This window comes from Colobus angolensis, unplaced genomic scaffold, assembly GCF_000951035.1.
Source record: "Colobus angolensis palliatus isolate OR3802 unplaced genomic scaffold, Cang.pa_1.0 Scaffold414, whole genome shotgun sequence".
NCBI classification, from domain to species: Eukaryota; Metazoa; Chordata; class Mammalia; order Primates; family Cercopithecidae; genus Colobus; species Colobus angolensis.
This window is the reverse complement of record NW_012117533.1, coordinates 1,158,226-1,168,373: the sequence shown is the minus strand read 5'-3', so window position 1 is coordinate 1,168,373 and position 10,148 is coordinate 1,158,226. Positions and strand designations below refer to the sequence as shown.

General features: G+C 43.1%; 1 protein-coding gene across 1 annotated transcript in view; it reads right to left on the bottom strand.

The window, feature by feature from the left end:
• LOC105521971 (supervillin-like) overlaps window positions 1-10,148 on the bottom strand; it is a 112,839-nt gene that overhangs the window by 61,027 nt on the left and 41,664 nt on the right. The gene's annotated exons all lie outside the window — the stretch shown is intronic.

Genomic DNA, 10,148 nt, shown 5'->3' with positions numbered 1-10,148 from the left:
CCTGTAGTCCCAGCTACTCAGGAGGCTGAGGCAGGGGAATCACTTCAACCCAGGAGGCGGAGGTTACAGTGAGATCGAGCCACTGCACTCCAGCCTGATGACAGAGTGAGACTCCATCTCAAAAAAGAAAAAAAAAAGAATAATCCCCACTCATAAGTGGGAGTTAAACATGGATTACATATGGCCACAAAGAGGGAACAACAGACAAGAAGGCCCACCTGATGGAAGAGAGAGGAAGGAGGGTGAAGATCAAAACACTACCTGCAGGGTGCTGTGCTTAATACCTGGGTGATGAAATATTTCATACCCTAAACCCTGGTGACATGCACTTTACCTATATATCAAACCTGCACATGTACCCCTGAACCTAAAGCAAAACTTAAAAAAAAAAAAATTATGCTATTAAATAAAAGAAGAACCCTGGCTTTTGAAAATGTATAAGCACATTTTACCATAGAGTTTATATTCGCTTCATGGAATATCCAGGACATGTGACTCGACTCACTACTAAAAGTAAGAGGTGGAAATAAATGTATCTAAGGCCACTAAATCATGTGTTTTCCCAAGTAATTTTAAATGATTATAAAGGAGTCTATTATAGTCACACTCTGCCCAAAAATACCAGGATATTCTCTTGTAAGTAGTTGACTAAAAATAAAAGGCAACTTAATTTCCCTAAGTTTCGTTGAGGCAGATTGGTAAATAACCCAATATAAAAATAGCATCCATGTAAAACAACACATTTCAAATAAAGAGAATAATAAAAGTAAATTCTAAAAAATTCAATGAGAATATATTTTAGTTGCTATTATACACTTGCCTTTTATAATTATCACTGAGTAATGCAACCAACGCAAGAGTTACAAGTACTAATTTGGGTTCATTCTACTGATGTTTATTGAGCTCCTACTATGTGCAAGTAATAAGCTAAGGAAGGACAAAGGTGAATCAGAAATCAACCCAGCCATTAAAAACCTTATACCACAGGTAGTCAAGGTAATATACAATCCACACATTCATTTCTTGACACACAATTGAGTGTGATGCCATGTGGAATGTGACCGAGTAATTACACCAGACTGAAGGTATTTTAGAGAAACATCATGGGTAAGGACAGTGTTGTTTTAACAACGTGGAACAAGTCATAGGAGGAACACTCAGATTACTGCCCTGTCTTTTCTTAGAATTTAGAAAGAAAAAAAAAAGGAAATTCTACAGGCTAATTACAATGTTTTACCAACTCAAAATCTTAAGATCCTATCGGCAAGGGTTTTTAAATACTAGGCTGGAAACACATTCCAGCTCAAAGCAATTTCTAAAAGAAAATAAGAGTTATAATCAACTTAATTTTCTAAAATCATTTTGGTTTGAGTTTTGGTTGGAGGGGACAGGCAGGTATCGGGAACCGCTATTGTACATCTTGCTGTAACCACTGACCTCTGTCTCAGTCTGGGCTTGGACTGATCTGTTTCTCCAGTAAGATCCTCCAGCCTTGCTACTCCTAAAACTATCACCCCACCTCCCAATCCTCTGCATTACATCAATTTTGCCCACAGCAAATAAAAAGTTAAGCTGTGTCTAGAGCCATTTCATTTCCAACTACAAAGGGTCCAATTTCTCAACTTTTATTTGATGGGAAGAGTTTGGCACATCACCCGCAGCCAGGAATGAAGGCAGCGCAACTCAGTCCAGCGTGCAGAGGGGAAGAGGGGCCAGCAGACGCCTGATGTTGGAAATGACATCAAGTTCCTACACGAATCTGCCGCCTTCACAGGGTTATGTTTAGGCTGAACGCTTTCCGTACAATAGAGGGCTTTGTAAACGAAGTGCAATACAACTTTTTGAACATGACCTTCACTGGCAAGAATAAAACTTGGTCAGCATCACCATCAAACTCCATAGGGGGGCCTGTGGAAGCATGTTGGGTCAGTATTTATAAAACGGAAATCCCACACAGACACAGGGGACTTGCTGGGCTCCACTTACTTGTTACACTTGAGATATGGAACCAGCCAAAAACCAAAGGATTACCGCCAGGGTGGAGAATACTCGAAATCTGAGTATACAGACAGTCTCCAACTTACAATGTAAGATTTATTGACTTTAAGATGTTGTGGAAGCGATAGGGATTCAGGAGCGCTTGTGCTTAGAATTGTGAATTCTGTTCTTTTCCTGGGCTGGTGGTGTGTGGTGTGATGCTCCCCTGCGATGCTGGGCAGAGGCAGTGAGCCGCCGCTCCCAGATTGCCACCAGCCACACAACCGTGAGGGGAACGACCCATCCCCACAGTGTGCTGCGTGGCCAGATGGCTTTGCCCAAATCCAAGCTAATGTGAGTGTTCTGAGCATATCTGAGGTAGGTTGGGTGTATTAAATGCATTTTTGACTTAATGTTTCCTTTGTTTTTCTGACTTGCAATATTTTCAAGTTATGATGGATTTATTGGGATGCAACTCTGTCATAAGATGAGGAACATCTGTAAAATAAATACAACTGTATGTAGTAAGAAACAAACAGGCCAGGTGTGGTAGCTCATGCCTCCCGTAATCCCAACCCTTTTGGAGGCTGAGGCAGGAGGATCTCTTGAAGCCAGGAGTTTGAGCCAGACTGGGCAACATAGCGAGACCTCATCTCTATAAAAAATTTAAAAATTTGTCAAGTGTGGTGGCACATGTCTGTAGAACTAGCCACTCAGGGGGCTGAGGTGGGAATATTGCTTGAGTGCAGGAGTTTGAGGTTGCTGTGAGCTGGGATTTTATCACCGCACTCCAGCCTGGGGGATAGAGTGAGACTCTGTATCTAAAATATAATAAATAAATAAGAAATAAACAAATGTATGTGAAGGCATCATTCCTAGAACTTCATTCCTAGAACAAGCAAGCCTTTTAAAATGCCTGCTTCTTATCTTCTTCCTTCTTCATAGTCAACACAGAACAGAAAGTTTACGAATTTCTCTTTTTGTGCTTTGAAGACATAATACTTACGGAGACCCAATTCAGAAGTCATGCGATTTTCAGCAGGGTGAGTTCAGCCTCACCAGGAGGGCCTGAGTTTGTCTTTAGTACATGTAAAGCAGAGTGGTCTAGGAAAGCATTTCTCCAAGTTAAGTCTTTCAGGATCCTTGAGGTTGGCTCCCACATGTATTTGGGTGAGGTTATCTGCCATCCAAAACGGAAAAGAGAGAGGGATGCGGAGAGGCCTAAATCAGACACTGATGGTGCACAGGCTGTCCTGGGCGCTGTGAGCCATAATCTCGCAGAATGCGGCCACTTCTGAGTCGTGCAGCAGTGTCGATACTTCGTCACCCCCCTCTTCTGTCCCTTACCTCCCCCATCAGCGTTCTTAGCTGAGTTCTCCTCCCCACCCCCATGATACAGAGCCCCAGGGTGCTCTTGACATTTCAACTTGGATATCTAATAGACATCTTAAATTTACATGTCCAGAAAATGAACTCTCAACTTCCCTCTGTTCCAACTTGTACTGGAGTCTTCCCTATGGCAAATCCCTGCTGTGAGTTGCCTTGGCCAAAAAATGGAGACTCACCTTTGATCCCTCTGTTTCTTTCAAACCCCACCCCTACCTCATCAGCACGTTCTCCCGGTTACCTTCAAAATATAACCTCTTTCCACCACCTGTGTTGCCATCATTCTAGTTCAAGCCACCATCATCTCTCACCTATGTTACCAAGATGCCCCCCTTATTATTCTACCTGTTTTCATCCTGGTCCCCTAAAGTCTATCTTCCGCTTAGCAGCCAGCATAATGCTTTGAAATGTAAGGCAGATGGATCATTCCTCTTGTTGAAACCTTCCTATGGCTCCACATATCAAGTAGCGCCAAACCCAAAGCCCTTGCGGTGGCTCTGAGGCCCTCCCCGATCTGTGGTCTCATTAACATCACCCCTACTGCCCGCCCACTCCATTACAGCCCTCCCTCCTCACTAGGATGTGACAGCCTCTGGAGAGACAGACTTTGTTCACATTCATCTCCTCGGCACTCAGAGCTATGTGTGGCGAACAGCAGGTCTCACATTCTCTTGGAATGGACCAACTGGTCAATGACAATCTCCACAGCAACTCTATGAGGTCTTCTCATCCCCATTTTATAGATGCAGACGGTGAGGTGCAAGGGAAAAGGATGTTAACTGCCCATGATCACACAGCTGGTGACAAAAGGATGGGGTTTGGACCCAGTGCAACGAGACCTCCCAGCCTGCACTTTCCAGCCTTCCAGAGCAACAAGCTTCCACATTCTGGAAAATGGCTGCTCCCTTGACTTGAATGGGTAAGAATGAGGTTGGGATGCCAGTGTTCATGGACTCCAAGGTTAAGCAAGGAAGACAGCAAGAACTTCCTGGTCACAGTCACAACCCTGACCGGATGTGGATCTCTCTCTAGTGCTGGTTCCACCGTCAGCAGAGTTACCCGATTACCTGTGAATTCTGCAGAACCCAATTACCTTCTTCCTTTGTTTCTCCAATGAACAACATACAAATCAATGGAGTCAGGCAGTGGAAGGTTGTGGACTGAGCTTTCCATCTCGGAGCAGCACAGCCTGATCATAATACTGAGGGGTTGGCAAAGCAATGCCCAACTCAGATTTTAAAATATATCATCCTTCAAAGTACAAAATTTACTTCTGGGGTCCAGAAGGCATTGTTTTGGAGAGACAGTAAAATAGTAGGTGAGTTTTTAAAAACATGAATAAAAAAAGAGATCGCATCTGAAGAGTGGTATTTTTCTTTTTATTCTTCTTTTTCATTTATTTTCATCTTGTGTGCTGTTATTTTATGAAGTATTCCTTAATATTATGCTTATTTTTGATAAATAATTAAGGTCTGGTTAAGAAATTAACAGTGGGAGATTTGCTTTATACAACATAATGAGTAGAACACAGGATACTATGAGGCTACAGCAGTCTTTGCCCATAGAGTCAAGAATCAATTCTGGTGGACAGAGGCACACTGTCCTGTCCTGTTCTGACTGGGATAATGGTTATACATTTACCCAAACTCACCAACCTGCATCTTTAAAATCTGTGCATTTGATGTAAATTGTATCTCATCTTAAAAATATGTCAGCCAGGCATGGTGGCTCATGCCTGTAATCCTGGTACTTTGGGAGGCCAAGGTGGGTGGATCACTTGAGGTCAGGAGTTTGAGACCAGACTGGCCAACATGGTGAAACCCCATCTCTACCAACAAATACAAAAATTAGCTGGGCGTGGTAGCGTTGGCCAATATAGTCCCCTCTACTTGGGAGGCTGAGGCAGGAGAATCGATTGATCCTGGGAGGTGGAGGTGGCAATGAGCCAAGATCACACCACTGCACTCTGCCTGGGCAACAGAGTTAGACCCTGTTACTAAATAAATAAATAAACAAATAATCAAAATATGTCATCATTGGATTACAGAGTAAGGACTTCTTTAGTAATGAAAATGTAGCATTTTCTGGGGGCAGAAGCAGGATAAACATGTGAGATAACCAATTTCTTCCAGTCTCCCTTTGAACTCATCTCAGTGCTGAAGGCCCAAAATCTGTAACCACAGCCCAGAAAGGAGGGAGAAAGGAGGTATGTACAGACAGCACAACTGTCAGAAAATTCTGGAATCTGAGGAAGGTGCGAGGCTGGACTGGCATCCCCTCATCTCCTGAATGAACCACCACTCCTAGAACAAGGTAATCGGGGACTTGACCGCTTTCATCATGAGACTAGACTAGAATCAGCCTTTCAGGGCTGTGGACTCAGTTCACAACGCTCCACAAGTAGCTGATGATTTTCTGCTCGCTTATCACGATTCACATTTACTGTTTAATAATATTTATGAGCAGCCTGACTCAGACCACATACAAGAACCCCAATCCCAGACAAAGTAGAAAGAGCCTTGTCACATAAACAAGTGCTGCTCACAGTGTGTTCCGCCGATCGGTGTCCCTGCTCCATGATTAGATAAAAGGCTTGCACCAGAAGGGAAATTAACAACATCACTAAGCCTGCTGTGTAGCTCAGCTGACATTTTCCTCACAGCATGATTTTCTCAATGAAGGAAACTGTACATAATTTACATTCAGGTGCAAGTGTCTCATAGGTTTTTTGCAGATTGTTTGCAGATTGGCTATTTCAAACAGCACTGCGATAGTTTGGTGACACTTTAAGCAAAGAGAAAACAGCAGAACATTCATTAAAAAATTATTCGCTAGGTCTTTCGGTATTACTGGATATGGCCAGTTGCAGTGAAGGAGATATGAAAATGACTAGGGCAAGGTATCTGCCCATTTCTTAAAACTTCTACTAAAGTAATGCTATCACTGCAATCATCCTTACCAGACTTACAGATGGACTTAATAGCAAATTCACAGTGCCATGTCTGGAGGAATCCTGATAAAATTGCTAAAATCCTCTTCTGGGTTTGACAGCCATGATCTAGGGTGCTTGGCGTTTGTTTTTTGTTTTAATTTTTAATTTCTGTGGGTACATAGTAAGTGTATGTATTTATGGAATACCCGAGTTTTTTTGTTTTTTGTTCTTTGTTTTTTTGAGATGGAGTCTGGCTCTGTTACCCAGGCTGGAGTGCAGTGGTGCGATCTCGGCTCACTGCAAGCTCCGCCTCCAGGGTTCATGCCATTCTCCTGCCTCAGCCTCCCGAGCAGCTGGGACTACAGGCACCCACCACCACACCTGGCTAATTTTTCTATTTTTAGTGGAGACGGAGTTTCACCATGTTAGCCAGGACGGTCTTGATCTCCTGACCTTGTGATCCGCCCGCCTCGGCCTCCCAAAGTGCTGGGATTACAGGCATGAGCCACCATGCCCGGCCGGTACCTGAGTTTTGATATGGGCATGCAATGCGTAATAATCACATCATGGAGAATGGGGTATCCATCCCCTATGCTTTGTGTCACAAACAATTGAATTCTACTTTTAGTTATTTTAAAATGCACAATTATTATACTAATGTCACCCTGTTGCGTTATCACCAAGCAGGTCTTATTCAGTCTTCTATTTTTGTACCCATTAGGTGCTGGGCATTTGAATATCCTTCCTATGACATAGGGTGCCTGTGAAGTGGCATCTGTGGGACTCCTCATTTGGCTCATGACCTCTTTCTCCTCTTTTCCCTTCCAGTACAATCATCAGCAGCCCAGAAGCCAAACTGATAAGATCAGGGCTCCCCATGCCAAGCTGAGCCAAGCTCCAGCTCTGATGTCTCTGGGAAACTCATAGTCTGATGATGGCAGCAGACTGGTGTAGAGTCCAAATACCACAAAAAGTAGAAGTGACTCCACAAATGATTCCAGTTTCTATTAAGACAGAGAGAGGTTACAAAACAAACAAAACAAAAACAAACAAACAAATAACCTGGAAAGGTCAGGAAAGCAGGGCAGATGGGAAGGTGGACTCTTCTCTGGACACATTTGTCAGTGCCTCTATTAGAAAGAGATACCTAGATGTAATCTGGCCACTGCAGGATGCAGGGAGACCATTGCCTACCTGTGTTATTGGCAACTCACTTTCATTAATGTCCTCCAAGATTGGAGTAATCACTTTGGCAGTCATATAAAGAACTTGCTGTCAACTAAAACCCCTAGGTCTGTTTCCCATGAACTGCTGTTAATCGTTTCCCCAGTCTTGAACTTGTGCACTGATTTTTTTCCCCTCCAAATACAGGACTTTATTAAATTTCACCTTGTTAGTTTCTAACCATCGTTCCAGGTACATGTGCTCTCCTGCCTACATGCTCCTGTTCTCTATCTCTTTCTTCCTCTCCTTCTTACCTCTCTTTGCCCTCCATCTCTTTCCTCTCCCCTCTCTCTTTTAGGCATCAAACTTATTTACAATTCCTCCTCCAGAAATCTGATCACCCTATCATCAATATCTCCCAGACTATCTAAAAAAATGCCAAATAGGGCCATGTTAATGACAAAGCCCCAACTGGAACCAGAGACCTCATTATCTCAGGCCTGGGCAACTGCAACCACCACTTAATGGACCTCCCTGATGGGAATCAATTATCCTTCAGAGCAATCCTCCACACTCCTTTGGAGCAGTATTTCCAAATTCATGATCAATCGTGCTTGCTTTAAAATCCTTCAGGCACTTCCCACTGTCCACACAGAAAAGGGCAAATGCCTGGTCATGTCATCTGAGGTGCTCCGTGATTGTCCCCACCTGGCTCTCCACTTCCTCCCATATTCCTCCTTCCAGGTCTGTGTTGGACGTCTGTGCCTTCCTGCTTGGGGCAGCCTCCCTTCCACATCTAGCAAACACATCATATCTTTAAGGACTTGGTTCAACTAAGACCACTTCCCCAAGGGGGAATAATTAATACCCCATCCTCGGTACTCCCATGTCACTCAAACTTGACCTGGAGAATCATGTTTGCCCCACTGTGTAGTAGTTATTTCTCATACTCAAAACAAAATGGATATGCCCAGCTAGGAGCAGAGTGCCTGGCACACAGGAGGCTCAACATAATTTTCTTGAGTGATTAGCTAAACTACCTTGGAGCTGAAGTTAACCCACGAATCAACAGCGATGAGATATGGATACATGGAAGGATGCCCAATGAGTTTGAAACGTCCTAGACTACAAGTTTTCATTTTCTTTTTGAGAAGGCTTTAAGTGCCTTATGCAAATCCATAAGTATGGACGTCTCTATATGTATGTTTCTATAATGCCCTAATCTTCTTTCCTAAAATATCTAACCTCAAAGGGAAAAAACCAGCAAACTCTTCTTCCCCAATGATGAAAAATGGCGTTGACATAAACGGAGAGTGGTGCGCAGTGGAAAGAGCTCTGAGAGGTGCAGAGAACTTGAATGAATGGACAAATGATGGTCTCAGTTTTGTCAAAGAAGCTCTATGGTCTCGATCAAGTTACTTTTTAAATCTTTAGTTTTTCCCATGTATAAATGGGTTTTTTAACTAAACAATCTCCAGGGTTACTGCTGTTTCTGAGAGTCTAAGATTCTTTATGTCAGTGCTATTTTTCATCATTGTCGAACAGGGAGTTTGTTGGTTTTGTCCTTGGAACATTAGTTTCAGGTCAGGCGTGGTGGCTCATGCCTGTAATCCCAGCACTTTGAGAGGTCCAGGTAGGCAGATCATTTGAGGTCAGGAGTTTGAGACTACCCTGGCCAACATGGCCAAACTCCGCCTCTATGAAAAATAAGAACATTAGCCTGGCGTGGTGGTGGGTGTCTGTAATTCCAGCTACTCGGGGAGGCTGAGGCAGGAGAATCACTTGAACCTAGGAGGTGGAGGATGTAATGAGCCGAGATCACGCCATTGCACTCTAGCCTGGGCGACAGAGTGAGACTCCATCTCGAACAAACAAACAAACAAATAAAAGTTAGAGAGTTTAGGAAAAAAGAGCAGGGGCCCTGTAGAAACAGTTTATATGGATTTACATAAGATACTTAAAAAGCCTTTATGTACGCATAAAGAAACAGATAATTTATTTTGTGGAATCTTGGGGTGAGCCAACCCTTCACAGGGCAGAGGTCACCTACAAGGGGAGAGGCTTATAGGGTTACGGGGGACCAGAACAAGGAAGTGGTGACTTCAGGTGTATCAGAACTGTTTTGATGCAGCAACTGGCTGGCAGAGAATTATATTACCAGGAAATAATAACTCACTCCAAGTTTTCATAAAGGCCAGGGGTTGCGCTTGCGTTGTATCCCTAAGTATATAATAATATATAATGATACACTTTAACTCCCTACAACTCCCAAGGGTCTACAGACTAAAAAGTGCTTCCTATTACCAAAGTGAAGTCAAATCCAGCACAGTCAAATTAGTTTCACCATGTGGGTGTCCGGCTCTAATTATATACCAGCTTCTAATTATAAAATGTTAAGAATGGCTATTAACTTCTGAGTCTCATTAAAATTAACAGTTAATTTGCTAAAAGTTGCTTGTTTGGAAAAACTGCTAATGACTATTCTGCAGATACGCACAGCTATAAAATCTGCAAGGACACAGGCTCAAGGACAAAAGTTTGCATTTCAAATCTCACACACCTTTGAGTTTTTAGCTAGTGTACATAGTAGCTAGGGTTTGGGGAGATATATTTATATTTAATCCAATGAATAGGAATTGTCTGCCAGGCACAGTTAGCTCATGCTTGTAGTCCCAACCCTTTGGGAGGC